We start from the raw sequence: 14859 nt of genomic DNA on the forward strand, positions 1-14859 counted from the left end.
GCTACAGTCCATGGGGTTGCAAGAGTCGGACATGACTGAGCAACTAAACCACAACAACATCAATAAAACTCTTCACTTTTGGAGCCCAGCACAGAACAAGCTAACCGCCATCCAATGGCAACTGATAAACTTCCTGGTTCCTCTTTGAAATCTCATCTCTAGTGGAGACAGCCCAGAAATCTTATACTGAAGGGGTCTTCTTAGAGAAGAGGGTTTATAGGAATTATTATTTCACTGTGAAATGCTTGTTGAAAAGCATTCGATATTTGGAGGAGAAAGTCAGTCTAGCTGATACAAAGGATGAAAAACTGATCTTAGCATTGGGGGTAAACAAGGCTAAAACTGACAGAATGAATTGCTTTAAACCTCCAGGTCTCTTTCCAAGGACACAAGAATATGCTGTCTTAGGAACTGAACATTCCAACAGATTTTAAGGAATATGACACCTTTGTTCCAATGATTTAAGATTCTTGCCCACACCCCACCCCCGCCCCCCAAGGCCCCGATACATTGAATTATTTCAAGAAGCATGACCTGTCACTTTCTGAAAGTAACTAAATGTGTTAGACTCATTCACAGACGCATTTTGCATACAAAATTGGAGACATGTGATGCTCTTTTTCAAAGGGAGGCTTGCTCCTAACAAGAAATTATCTAGTCTGTTTCCTGAGTCCATTCATTTTATTCGATTAGGAAAGTAATTGCTTTACCCACTAATTCAGGGTAAACTGTGTGCCCGCTGACTAGATCAGTGAGCGTGCACATGCAGAGGACCTGCAGGAACGCAGCTGGACAGAGGCAGAGAGGCGGGCAGAACCTCAGGACGACTTTCTCAGGGAAAGAGAGAAAGCAAAGAATTATTCAGTTGATCAGTCATGTCCGACTCTTTGCAACCCCATGGACTGCAGCACGCCAGGCTTCCCTGTCCTTCACCATCTCCCGGAGCTTGCTCAAATTCATGTCCATTGAGTCGGTGATGCCATCCAACCATCTCATCCTCTGTCTCCCCCTTCTCCTCCCACCTTCAATCTTTCCTAGCATCAGGGTCTTTTCCAGTAAGTTTGCTCTTCGCATCAGGTATCCAAAGGATTGAAGCTTCAGCTCCAGCATCAGTCCTTCCATTGAATATTCAGTCTTGATTTCCTCTAAGGTTCACTGGTTGGATCTCCTTGCTGACCAAGGGACTCTCAAAAGTCTTCTCTTGCTCCACAGCTCAGAAGCATCCATTCTGACCAGAGCCCTCCTAGTGGAAGATAGTTCCCAGGAAGAGCTGCATTAACACACTCCTTTCCCTCCATCTTGCCTTTGTCATTAAAACAACAATAAAAAAATCATTAAAACCCAATTCTGACTTTTTCTTTACCTGCTGAGGAAGGGTGCTAAGACGGAGCTTTGGTACATTGCAGATACACGGCATCCCATATGTGGGAGCAATCACATCGTCAAAGTGTAAATTTCACCTGGTCTCAATACTGATATGAGAGCATTTGGGAGGAGCCAGATTTTTTTTTTTCCCCCATAGAAAGCATTTGCTTCCATTTACTTGCTTTCACCTCCCAGCCATTTGAAGTTGCAACCTGCCGATGCCGTGTTCTAGCAAATGAGTCTGGTTTGGAAAGACATTCAACTTGCGTTCGGGGATACACAGATTTCAAATAAGGCAGCAACATTTGAGTTTCATTTGGTTCACCTCTGCCAAACTGACTTCTATGATGAAGTCATTTTTCTTTCTTTAAAAAAAGATATTTATTATATATTTATTTATTTAGCGGCACAGGATTTCCTAGTTGCCGCACACGGTTATCTTCCATCTTAGTTGAGGCATGTGGGATCTAGTTCCGTGACCGGGGATGGAGCCTGGGCCCCCTGCGTTGGGAGCTCAGAGTCTCAGCCCCTGGACCAACTGGGAAGTCCTCAAAATGACTTTTCTCTTAGTAGCCCGTTGCTGTGGTTTCTGAAGATCAGTTTAAGATTGTCACTGTTTTTGTCTTGAAATCCCACGAAGAGATGCCTTCTCATCCGTGGTGCCTAACCAGCCCCTTACCACGAGGTCGCACAATCATTCACACCCAAAGTCAAGGATGCACGGAAGACTCAGCTGCACAAGCATTCACACCCATAGTCAAGGACACACGGAAGACTCAGTTGCACAAGTGTTCAGACCCCAAGTCAAGGAGAACTTGCATGCAAGGAGGACTCAGGCATGCTCCCCGAGGCGTTCCTCAAAAAGAGCCAGTTCAGCAAGGTTCCTTTCACACCTTCATGCTTCATGGTCTTTGGCTTGTCCACTTGTCATCTAGAAAGAAATGTGGCCAAGGAGCAAGGAGCAGGCAGACGGTGAGGCCCTGATGAGCTGTCACTCATAACTCCCAGTAGGGAACTAAGCCATGGTTCATCATCTCTGAGAGCAGAATATTGCTTTTGTTCAGTTGCTAAGCCATGTCCAACTCTTTGCGACCCCGTGGACTGCAGCACACCAGGCCTCCCTGTCCATCACCACCTCCTGGAGCTTGCTCAGGCTCATGTCCTTCAAGTCGGTGATGCCATCTAACCATCTCGTCCTCTGTCATCCTACCATAGGGAATCCATTCATCCCTCCTTTGTGGCTCAGTTTATTATTCTTTCTATTGCATCAGGTAATGGAGAAACCCAAGATGTTTCTCTGCGATTGGGTTGCAAGTCTTGGTCGTATCTTGTGAATAAGTAAGTGCTGCAATGTTGACCTCTGGTTGAATGCCTTTTCTTTCTTTCTTTTTTTTTTAATGTGTCTACATCAGGGGTCTTGGTTACGCCTCATGGGATCTTCATTGCATCTTGTGGGATCTTTCCTTCTGGCGCTGGGGCTCAGTAGTTGCAGCACATGGACTTAGCTCTCCATGGCATGTGGGATCTCAGTTCCCATACCGGAAATCAAACCCAGGCCCCCTTCATTGTGAAGCAGATTCTTAACCACTGGATCACCAGAAAAAGTCCCTTTTGATTTGATGCTTGTCCAACTGCTCATACTACAAAGAGCAGAACACACATGTAATTTTCAGCTTACTTGAAACATTTCCATTCATCGTTCAGCATAAAGAAGCTACTCATATTTTTTTTTTTTAAGTCTCTAGAGTGAGCCTCCCCTAACAGACAGACGTGGCCCAGAGACAACTGGACAGTGACTTGTACTTAGGTGTGCAAGACGACAGCCATCGGCTTGTCTACTACCCCTTACTCAAACTCACGTCCACTGAGTCGGTGATGCCATCCAACCATCCCACCCTCTGTCGCCCCCTTCTCCTCCCGCCTTCAATCTTTCCCAGCATCACGGGCTTTTCCAGTGAGTCAGCTCTTCGCATCAGGTGGCCAAAGGATTGGAGCTTCAACTTCAGCATCAGTCCTTCCAAAGAGTGTTCAGGACTGATCTCCTTTAGGATGGACTGGTTGGATCTCCTTGCAGTCCAAGGGACTCTCAAGAGCCTTCTCCAACACCCCAGTTCAAAAGCATCAACTCTTCGGCGCTCAGCTTTCTTTATAGTCCAATTGTCACATCCATCCATCACTACTAGAAAAACCATAGCTCTGACTATACAGACTTCAGTCAGCAAAGTGATGTCTCTGCTTTTTAAAACACTGTCTAGCTTTCCTTCAAGGAGCAAGTGTCTTAATTTAACCAGTGTGTTAACCACCAATGAACTTACAGTGATACCTCACCATCACACAAAGCCTATAGCTTACATTAGGGTCCATTCTCAGTGTGGTATATTCTGTGGGTTTGGGCAAAAGTATAGTGACGTGTATCCATCATTACAATATCACACAGGGTATATTCCCACTACCCTAAACACCCCTATTAGCCACTTACTCATCCCACCACTGACAATCATTGAACTTTGCTTGTCTCCACAATTCTGCTTTTTCCAGAATGCCATAGAATTGGAATCACAGAACACGTGGCCTTTTCAGATCAACTTCTTGCACTTAGTCATATGCATTTAAATTTCCTCCCTCTCTTTTCATGGTTCAACTGCTCATTTCTTTATCTCACTGAATAATATTCCATTGTCTGAAGTCCCAATTTACTTATCTCGAAGGACATCTGAATTGCTTTTACGTTTTGGCAATTATGAATAAATTTGCTATAAACGTGCATCTGCAGCATTTTGCGTCAAGTTTTCACTTCCTTTGAGTAAGTACTCAAAGTATAGAGTAAAGATTATATTGCCGAATATCTAGTGAGAGTAGTTTCATATATTTTTCACGCACAAAGCTTACCCTTCTTTTGATTTTTTCAAACTATTAAAAATACTTTAAGTAAAGATTTTCTTTTACCTCCTTAGGTTGGTTTATTCCTAGGTCTTTTGTTCTTTTTGATGCAATGGTTAATGGGGTTATTTGCTTTCTATTTCTGATCGTTCCTTGTTAGTGTATAGAAATGTGACAGATTTCTGTATATTACTTGTGTCTCCTGCAATTTTAATGAATTTCTTGAGGAGCTCTAGCAGTTGTCTGGCCACATCTTCAGAATTTTCTGTGTATAGTAACATGTCACCTACAAACAGTGACAGTTTCACTTCTTCCTTTCCAATTTGTATTCCTTCTATTTATTTTTCTTCTCTGACTGCCATGGCTGGGACTTCCTAAGCTGTGTTGATTACCAGTAGGGACCGTAGACATCCTTGTCTTACTCCTGATCTTGGAAATACTTTCATTTTTTCACCACTGAGAATGATGTGAGCTGTGGGTTTGTCATATTATATGGCCTTTATTATGTTGGGGTAGGTTCCCTCTATGCCCACTTTCTGGAAAGTTTTTTTTACCACAAATGGGTTTTGAATTTGGTCGAAAGCTTTCTCTGCATCTACTGAGATTACCATATGGTGTCTGTATTTCAGCTGGTTAATATGCTGTATCACATTGATTGATTTGTGTATACTAAAGAGTCCTTGAATCCCTGGGATAAACCTCACTTGATCATGATGTATGAACTTTTTAATGTGCTGTTGGATTCAGTTTGTTAGTATTTTGAGCAGCATATTGTTCTTGTTGTTATTCAGTCACAAAGTCGTGTCTAGTTCTTTGTGACCCCATGGACTGCAGCACGCCAGGCTTCCCTGCCCATCACCAACTCCTGGAGTCTGCTCAAACGCATGTCCATCAAGTCAGTGACGCCATCCAGCCATCTCATCCTCTGTTGTCCCCTTCTCCTCCTGCCTTCAATCTTTCCCAGCATCAGGGTCTTTCCCAATGAGTCGGGTCTTCGAATCAGGTGCCCGAAGGATGGGAGCTTCAGCTTCAGCATCAGTCCTTCCAATGAACATTCAGGACTGATTTCCTTTAGGACGAACTGGTTGGATCTCCTTGCAGTCCAGGGGACTCTCAAGAGTCTTCTCCAACACTACAGTGGATATCTGTATGCGTATAACTGAATCAGTTTGCTGAACAATAGAAAATAACACAACAGTGCAAATCAACTGTACTACAATTAAAAAAAAGAATTCTTCCATTTCTTCTAGGTCATCTAGTCTATGCTTGTGAATAATAGTCTGTGATGATTCTTTATGGGATTCCCAGGTGGCACTAGTGATAAAGATCCTGCCTGCCAATGCAGCAGATGTAAGAGAAAAGGATTTGATCCCTGGCTAGGGAAAATCACATGGAGAAGTGCACAACAATCCATGTCTGGAGAATCCATGGACAGAGGAACCTGGTGGGCTATAAACCATAAGCTTGCGCAAAGTCAAACACGACTGAAGTGACTTAGCACACACTCCTGTGATGCTTTGTATTTCTGTGGTGTCAACTGTAACTTCTCTTTTTTCTTTATGATTTTATGGACTTGGATCTTCTCCCTTTTTTGTCCATGAGACTGGCTAAAGATCTATTGACTTTTTTCTCATCTTTTCAAAGAACTAGCTTTTAGTTTAAAACAAAACAAAGCATTTTACAGGTCAGACAATGCAGGCAGCAAGCTGAATATGGCCTTCCAATCCCTGTCTACACCCTACTCTGCAAACGTTTCTTACTGTGTTACCTGTCTGTCTTTAAGTCTCTTAAGAGTTTTGTAATTTGTGTTGCCATTTCACAAGTGCCTAGCATAACCTTAAAGAATAAAACTTGGAATAAAAAAAAAAAAATCTGCATTCTCATCACTGATTTTGACTCAAAATGACCTTGAACAGCCACAAATTTCTCCCAGGATGCAGTCAAAAAGACATTCCTGCACCACCGCACACCAGACGTATCCACAACATAAATAGCATGAGGGGTATTCAGGATTGAGGTCTGGGCCCCTCCCAGCGGCAAATCAGTGTGTCAGTGAGGCATTAAAACCCACCACATCCCAAGAATTGATGTGAGCGTCCCCACACAGAAGCCACGCCAGCGGATTCCAGACAAGGTGGGGCTCCCCGTCTTACTCTGCGTTCCTTTCTCGCCAACGTGTTTGTGGAAATGCAGATGAGTTTAGAAAGAAAGCCTTCTGAGTCCGGAGGCCTGATGCAAATTAATTAATTAATGCAGCCTACAGCGAAACATCTATATCAAAGGGCCGCCGCGGTGCCAGAGCCGTCCATGTTTAAAACATGAGTCTGCGGTCGCATTTTATTTTTAGAGCGTCGTTCTCAAGGACTGACTCTTCTGACCTTCTCTCCCATACCGCCTTGCAGGTTGGCGTCAGGATCCTGACATTGACGGACTGTAGGTGAGGGAGGGGTCAGAGCCTTCTGAGTCTTCCTCAGGACGTCTAACGAAGCCCCGAAGAAGCCATTTCCAGGACTTTTGGTGATCAGAGGAAGCCAGATCCATCCCCAGTCACTCCGACCTTTACCCAGGCACTTGACTTTGCACATTCAGACATTCTTCACTTCTCCTCCTCATCACCTTGTTCTTAGGTTTCCGCTTCAGGTGGAAAGATTGGAAAGGCTCATTGACCTTCCAACTCAAGTTTTGTCCCCCTCTCTGACCTCTGTTCCTGCTTTGATAACTGGGTTTTAGCCCAAGAAGCAGCCTCTACCTATGGTCTTCAGCCTCTCCAGGTCTTCAAGCCTGGAGAACCCTGCCTAGGCCTGAGCCCTGTCTCTTCTGCTTAGACCATGGAACTATAGTCACTGGGGACCTGGGGCTTCACAGCTGGCTCGTTGTTAAAAATCCTCCTGCCACTGCCCGGGGCATGGGTTCCATCCCTGGTCCAGGAAGATCCCCCATGCCTCGGGGCAACAAACCCCATGTGCCACAGCTACTGAGCCTGTGGCCTACAACCTAGGAACCACAACTACTGAAGCCCGTGTGTCCTAGAGCCTAGGCTACACAACAAGAGATGTCAACACAATGAGAAGACCTCACACCACAACTAGAGAGTAGCCCCCCTCACCGCAACAAGGGAAAAGCTCATGCAGCAATGAAGACCCAGCACAGTCAAAAATAAGCACAATGTGATAAAATAATCCATGACAGATTTTGTTTTCCTGGCCTCCAAAATCACTGCTGATGGTGACTGCAGCCATGAAATTAAAAGACGCTTGTTCCCTGGAAGAAAAGCTATGGTCAACCTAGACAGCATATTAAAAAGCAGAGACATTACTTTGCCAACAAAGGTCCATCTAGTCAAAGCTATGGTTTTTCCAGTGGTCATGTATGGATGTGAGAGTTGGACTATAAAGAAAGCTGAGCACTGAAGAATGGATGCTTTTGAACTGTGATGTTGGAAAAGACTCTTGACAGTCCCCTGGACTGCAAGGAGATCCAACAAGTCCATCCTAAAGGAAATCAGTCCTGAATATTCATTGGAAGGACTGATTCATTGGAAGGACCGATGCTGAAGCTGAAGCTCCAATCCTTTGGCCACCTGATGTGAAGAACTGACTCACTGGAAGAGACCCTGATGTCGGTAAAGATTGAAGGAAGAAGGAAAAGGGGAGACACATGGTTGGGTAGCATCACCGATTCAATGGACATGAGTTTCAAAAAGCTCCAGGAGTTGGTGATGGACAGGGAGGCCTGCCATGCTGCGGTTCATGAGGTCGCAGAGTCGGACGTGACTGAGCAACTGAACTGTACTGAATAAAATAACTAATAAAATTATTAAAAAAAAAAAAAAAAAGACAGAGGTCCTGCTTCGATGTTTCAATTCAACTGATGACAACCGAGTTTGGATCTTGGATACAGAATGTTACCTACAGAACTGCTAAAGGCCAGCACACACACGGCATCCCATGGAGGTCCTACGGGGTTTTTGAAGGTACCCTCTGAGGGGTCCGCAAGCCTGACCTCCTCCCTGCTTCCAGGAGACATGCTCCTTGGCAATAATAATGAGAGTCCCTCTGCTCCAGGCCTCCCACCTCTTCCCAGTCTGCCAGGCCCCCAGCTCTGCACCTGCCCAGCCCTGCAGTGTGAGAAGGGTCTAAGTCCCAACAGCTCACCTCTCACCTGAACTCCTCGGTCAGCTGCCGAAACGAGGTCACTAGACCTCCCCGTCCCACGTGTGATGATGGTCACCTGATGATGAAGCATGGCTTGACATCATGGATTTAGGGTTCCTGTTTACACCATTTGTTCACATTTTCTGACAATGTCATCTCAGCGGGTAATTACCACGGGGAATGGGTTGAATTGCGTCTCCCTCCCCCTCACTTCAAATTTTCAAGTCCTAACCTCTGGCACCTGCAAATAGGTCCTTTGTGGGAAGTGGGGTCTTTGCAGATGTGTGTGTGTGTGGGTTAAGTCACTTCAGTCATGTCCAACTCTTTGCAACCCTATGGACTGTAGCCCGCCAGGCTCCTCTGTCCATGGGATTCTCCAGGCAAGAATACTGGAGTGGGTTGTCATTTCCTCCTCCAGGGGATCCTCGGGACCTCGGACACTAGGGAGAATGACCACAGTCCACACACATCAAAGAGGTCGCTGTGCAGATAGACCCATCGTTTCGTTCCCAGACAAGACACTCCTTTGGGAAAGCCTTGATTCTCTGATGCCCAGCTCTATACAATTTTCAGCCTCAAGTTTCTCCGCTGAACACAGATGTACTCTTCCGATTTCTCACAAATGGAGAAACACCTTTGCCAGATGAGTCATCACATGGGCCTATGGCTTCAAATAGCATCTCTCTGGGCTGACAACCAAATTCAGCCTGTACTGTGCCTCCTATCAAGGTGCAGACACATGAGTCCAACAGCGTTCTGGTAGCTAATATTTATTAGCACTGATCGTGTACAGTGATATTAATAAGTGGTTTAAAAAATTAACTAGTTTATAGCAGGCCCACGACCCCATGGACTGTACCCCACCAGGCTCCTCTGTCCCTGGGATTTCCCAACCAAGAATACTGGAGTGGGTTGCCATTCCCTTCTCCAGGGGATCTTCTCAACTCAGGGATCAAACCCTCGTCTCCTGGGGCTCCTGCATTGGCAGGCACCTTCTTCATGGCTGAGTCCTGGGCATATTTGCCCTCAAATCATGCAGTTTAGAGTGAACCACTGTTAACTAACCAGCAGCGTTGTGTAAAGGCTTCTTAACTCAACAGCTCAAGACATCCGTGGACCACCTCTGTCTCCCTTTCACTTCATGAATTTGGAAGATGGAGATATCTACTCCATCGTGCGGGAAGCTGTACATCTATCAGGTATCAAGAGCTTGGCCAGCATTGTCGCAGGGACTGTCATCATCATTTAGATGATGTTAACCACAATCGTCTTTTTTTGACTACTCTTGGTCTCTGTCGCTCTGCATGGGTTTTCTCTAGCTGCCGTGTAGGGCTTTTCCTTTCGGCGGCTTGACTTGTTTTGGAGCGTGGGCTTTAAGCGCATTGGCTCTGTAGCTGCCACACCTGGTCCCCATGCTTTATAAATACCAGCGATGAGTTCACAAACATCCAGATACACAGGCATTTATCGAACTGTGGGCTCCCAACATGGCATAGCCCATAGCTCTTCCCCCAAACTCCACTGTGTGTCTCTTCTCAAGTAATTCTACTTTCTGAGTATCCATGAGGAATCCAGAGAGTACCACCAGGACTTGTACGAAAAGGTCCCTTGTTTCAAAGAGATGTCCATCTTTAAAGATTGTTCTAAAACCTCTGTTGGATTCAAACAGAATGCACTTAAGCATTTACAGGTAGCCTTATGTAAATAAACAGGAAGGATTTTTATGGTGCTTTGCAGCTCTTGGCCATTGGTTGTTCCATCAGTAAGTCATGCCCGACTCTTTGCAACCCCATGGACTGCAGCACGCCAGGCCTCCCTGTCCATCACCAACTCCCAGAGCTTGCTCAAACTCATGTCCATCGCGTCGGTGATGCCATCCAACCATCTCATTCTCTGTCACCCCCTTTTTCTGCTGCCCTCAGCCTTTTCCAGCATCAGGGTCTTTTCCAGTGAGTCAGCTCTTCACATCAGCTGGACAATGTATTGGAGCTTCAGCTTCAACATCTGTCCTCGCGATGAATTTTCTGGGTTGATTTCTTTAGGATTGACTTGGCCACCTAGGAAACAGTAAACACCCAAGCCTGCACTAATGAGCTCTGAAGGGAAGTTTTTTTCCTTCTTATCAGAAGCACTGACTGTGTCTGTATCAGGAAGTGATTTCCATGGCTTGCAAAGTCTTACTTGACTTTGTTTTAAAGGAAGACCAGGTCTGAACACAATCAACTGGAAACCTAGAGTTTGGAAGTCTCTGGGGGCACAATCCATCATTAATGATGAGAACTGGCAGGGCGTTTTTTGGAAATCTGTCGGGTCGTGGAACCAAATGCACTAAGCAGACAGATCTATCTCCAGCAATTACATTTCCTTGTTGGTTGACATCCTCAGTATAAATGGTGATGTTCATCTCTTTCATCCTGTATTCAGTAGATAATTATTCCTTCGTAGAAATTAATCATCATAAATATCGCCTTAACAAGAAATCAACATCCAGTTTGTAATACCCTTAATCAGGTTACATAATCTTGAGGGAATCGCATCATGAAAAAATCATAATATTATTGTCTAGACCAGGGCCGTTCAGCCGGACTGTCTGTGAGGAAAGAGAAGCTCTACATCTCTGTGGTCCATGATTACGCCCACCGCATCATGTGCCCTGGAGGGCTTGAACGGTGGTGGGTGCCTCCAAGGAACTGAATTTTGGGCTTTAATTGTAGCTATTCCTGATTTCAGCTTAAATTGTCCCATGTAGCTAGTGCTGTTGTATTGGGCACAGGGATCTCTTTACTAGATGGTATCAACCTGAATGATAACGTGAAAGACCATTTAAAACTTTTAAAACTAAAGATAGTGACACAAGCATGGTTTTTATATATCTCAAGATATCCAAGGTCGGGGATGGTTTCATTCCAAGCCAGAGTTGACGATTAGCATGCAGTGTGTGGGTTCAGTCGTGTCTGACTCTTTGCAACCCCATGCACTGTAGCCCACCAGGCTCCTCTGTCCACGGGATACTCCAAGAAAAATACGAGAGTGGGTTGCCATTTCCTCCTCTCGGGGAATCTTCCCGACCCAGGGATCAAACCCACGTCTCCTGCGTCTCTTGCATGGGCAGGCTGAGCCACCTGGAAAGCCCCAGATTGGCACATTAGCCCACGTAAATCACAGAGTGACCTCCAATTAGGAGGGTCTCTACCTCCTTGATGATGAAGAAGCCGTCCTGAGTCTCCTGAAGCCGTCTGTGAAAACTTGTACCGTTGTTTCAGAACCATGTCAAGAACACTCGGGTTTCATTTCTCACTGTAAACCCAATTGTTTGCCAGCTTTCAAGGGTTAAACTCTCTGTGAGGCTGAGGAAGGCCCCCACTCCCGCCAATGTCCACATCACCATCCTTGGACCCTCTGGATATGTTCCATCACAGGTCTGTTAGAGGCTGAATTATGGCCCCACCCAGAATCACATATTGAAGTTCTAAACTCCAGGACCTCAGGATATGACTCTATTTTGACGCAAGCGTCTTTAAAGAGGGGATAAACGTGAAATGAGGTCTCTAGGGTGGGCCCTGATCCCATAGGACAGGGGTCTTTATAAGAAGAGCAGATCAAGACACAGACACATACAGGAGGACAGTCATGTGAGGATACAGGGAGGAGACGGTTGTCAACACACCCAGGAGAGAGGCCTTAAACTTGGGCTTCCAACCTCCAGGACTGCGAGACCACACATTTCTATCATTCAAGCCACTCCACGCGAAATACTTTGGAGTGGCAGTTCCGCCAAGCTAATTCAATGACAAAATGACACGAGGGGTGGATTTGTAGATGGACATGAGGCACAGACCTCAGGATGCAGAGATTACCCCGCCTTGTGTGAGTGAGCTCACAGCCTGCTGAGACCTGCTCCTGGCTGTGTTCAGAGAAATGCAGGGGGGAAAAAAAAAAAAAAGGCAGGGAGATCTGAAGCATGAAGCACATTAGGTCAACTGTGCTTCTTTGGAGGAGGAGGAAGTGGGTTTTAAGCCAAGGAATCTGGGGGCGGGGTGACTCCAGATTCTTAGAACAATTGTCCGTTGATAGTAAGTGATGAAAGGGGGACCTCGGCTCTACACAAGAACATGCATTTTGCCAGCACCTTTACGGAGCTTGAAAACCAGTTTATCTCCAGAACCTGCAGGTAAGAGGCCTGTCTGACTTCCACCTTGATTTCAGCCTTGGGGGACCCAGAGCAGAGAACTCGGTTGAACCAGCAAGCCCTGCGTACAGAACTATGAAATCAGCGGTGGGGCTTACAAGAGAGGGAGACAGCCTAAGTGTCCACTGACAGAGGAATGGATAAACAAGATGCAGTACATCTACACAATGGAATGTTACTCAGCCATAAAAAAAAAAAAAAATGAAATAATGCCATTTGCAGCAATGTGGGTGGACCTAGGAGATGATCATAGTGAGTGAAGTAAGTCAGACACATAAATATCATATCATATCATAAATATCATATGACATCACTCATCTGTCTAATCTAAAATATGACACAAATGAATATATTTGTGAAACAGAAACAGACGCACAAACATGGAGAAGAGCCTTGTGGTTTCTAAGGGGGAGGAGAAGTGGGGGAAGGATGGGAATTTTGGGGTTAGCAGATGCAAAGTATTATATATAAGATGGATAAACAACAAGCTCCTGCCGGGTAGCTCAGGGAACTATATTCAATATCCTGCAATAAACCATAATGGAAAAGGATATAAAAAAGAATATATTTAAAAAAAAAGAAGAATATATATATATACATATATAAAACACACACATATATGTATGTATGTTTATGGCTTTTCTAGTAGTTGTATATGGATGTCACAGTTGGACCATAAAAAAAGCTGAGTGCTAAAGAACTGATGCTTTTGAACTGTGGTGTTAAAGAAGACTCTTGAGAGTCCCTTGGACTGCAAGGAGATCCAACCAGTCCATCCTAAAGGAAATCAGTCCTGGGTGTTCATTGGAAGGACCGATGCTGAAGCTGAAGCTCCAATCCTTTGGCCACCTGATGTGAAGAACTGACTCATTGGAAAAGGCCCTGATGTTGGAAAAGACTGAAGGCAGGAGGAGAAGGGGAGATAGAGGACGAGATGGTTGGATGGCATCACTGACTCAATGGACATGAGTTTGAGCAAGCTGCGGGAATTGGTGACGGACAGGGAAGCCTGGTATTCTACAGTCCATGGAGTTGCAAAGAGCTGGATATAACTGAGCGACTGAACTAAAGCAGAAATTTATATGAAATTGCAAATCAACTATATTTCAATAAAATTTTAAAAAGATGAATGGGGCTTGCTACAAGCTGCTAAGTTTGTGGTTATTTCTTAAAGCATTGACAGAAAGTAGACACACACATATATAATCGCTATCATTCATTAATTATCATACCCAGTACCCACAGTTTTTGAAGCCCTTAAACTAATTGGTAGACAAAGCTCTTGAATACTTTGGGGCCAAAATCATGGGCAAGATCATACTTTGTCATTACTGTTGTTCTCACTGCATCGTGTCCAACTCTGTGACCCCATGGACTGCAGCACACACCAGTCTCTTCTGTCCTTCACTATGTCCAGGGTTTGCTCAAAGTCAGGTCCATCAAGTCGGTGATGCCATCCAACCATCTCATCCTCTGCCACCCCTTCTCACGCCCACAGTGTTTCCCAGCATCAGGGTCTTTTCCAGCAAGACGGGTCTTCCCATCAGGTGGCCAAAGGACTGGAGCTTCAGCTTCAGCATTGGTCCTTCCGGGGAAATATGCAGGGTCGATTTTCTTTAGGATGGACTGGTTGGATCTCCTTGCAGTCCAAGGGACTCTCAAGAGTTTTCTTATGCTTCAAGCAAGTATAAAGGTGAGCAAAGGCCAGTGTACACAGCAATTGTGAAGGCACTTATGATGCTTTTTGTGCAGCGCTAAGCACCTCTTCAGGGTAAAATACTCGATGCGTCAAGGATCTGACTTGAAACGCCCTGCGGTGACCAGAGGGAGAATTTCCAAAGCCTGATTTACCCACACAGCCTTTGTGGGCATGGGTGTTGTAAATCTCTTCAACTCCTAAAGGTCTGAGCCTGCAGTGGCGTGTCCTTGGTTCTTGGGCTTGTCAGTACGTCTTTGTATTTGTTACAGCAAATTAGCTGCAACTTAGGCAGAGACTTAGCCCTTTAACATAGCATAAATATTTGAGTCTAAGTGTATTTTTCTGCCCTTGGTATCCGCGGAATTGTTCACCTCTAAAGAAACGTGTGAGACCTTTGGTTGGTTACGAAACCACTCAACATAATAACTGTGTGTGTGTGTGTGTATTAGTCAGTTAGTTGTGTCCGACTCTTTGCAATCCCATGGACTGTAACCCGCCAGGCTCCTCTGTCCATGGAATTCTCCAGGCAAGAATACTAGAGTGGGCTGCCATTTCCTTCTCCAGGGGAATCT

The sequence above is a fragment of the Dama dama genome, chromosome X, assembly GCF_033118175.1.
Source record: "Dama dama isolate Ldn47 chromosome X, ASM3311817v1, whole genome shotgun sequence".
In the NCBI taxonomy this organism is placed as follows: domain Eukaryota; kingdom Metazoa; phylum Chordata; class Mammalia; order Artiodactyla; family Cervidae; genus Dama; species Dama dama.